A 1034-nucleotide genomic window follows, 5' to 3' on the forward strand; every position below is an offset into this window, starting at 1 on the left:
GCTCAGCGTGACACTCTCACGAAATATTTATGCACAGCATTTAAATTTTTACAGCCTGTAATACTTTTCCAGCCCATAAGATTAATAAGACGTTCTTCTACATCATTTATTTTAGTGATGGCGATTTCACAGGTTCTCCGCCCCTTTGTTCCATTTCCAACTTTAAATTTCCATCTTTCAATTGCCTGTAAACTGTTGATCTGTGAGTTCTTCCCAAAGATTTCTATCTCTTTTATCTCTATGAAAATTTTCAAACTTTGTCTTCACTATCTGCGGATACATTTCAAAATTCTGTACTATAATCAACCAATGTTCATTGTTACATTTAAAATCTCTCGGTAACGCTCCTAAGTGCATTATAAAACAAAATGAGATGACTGTTACATTACCACAAAGTATAAATACAGGGTGTTAAACAAAGAATGTAAAATATTTCAGGAGGTAATAGTATGAACCAAAATAAGCAGAAAAGTCTTAACAAACATGGGTCCGCAAAGTTGCGGAGATATGGACCACTATTCGTTTTTCAAACATTTTATTTTATTAGCAATAAACCGACAAAGGAAGCTTTTAACAAACAAAAACAAAGTTACAGAAGATGCTCAAAGTGCCCTCCGTCCATTTCCAAGCAGGCACGACATCTTCGTCTCAACGATATTCGAACTCTTTCGAAAACACCTTCCTTGGTTTGGATTTCTTGACACTTTTGATTAATCCGTAGCTGCAGCTCTTCCAGGCTATTTACAGGAGTACCATACACTAATGTCTTCAAATATCCCCAAACAAAGAAATCTAGAGGGTTCAGATCAGGCGATCTTGGAGGCCATAAAACAGGTCCGGCCCTTCCTACCCATCTATGTGGAAAAGTTTGGTGTAAATGCTCTCTAACGGCCATGGAAAAATGAGCTGGAGCACCATCATGCTGGAACCACATTTGTTGCCTCTGATTCAAAGGAATGTCTTCCAAAAACTCATACAGTGTGTTCTGCAGAAAGTTGAGGTAAGCAGCGCCTGTTAATCGGTTTGGTAAAACA

The sequence above is a fragment of the Anoplophora glabripennis genome, unplaced genomic scaffold (genome assembly GCF_000390285.2).
Source record: "Anoplophora glabripennis isolate ALB-LARVAE unplaced genomic scaffold, Agla_2.0 scaffold1636, whole genome shotgun sequence".
Classification (NCBI taxonomy): Eukaryota; Metazoa; Arthropoda; class Insecta; order Coleoptera; family Cerambycidae; genus Anoplophora; species Anoplophora glabripennis.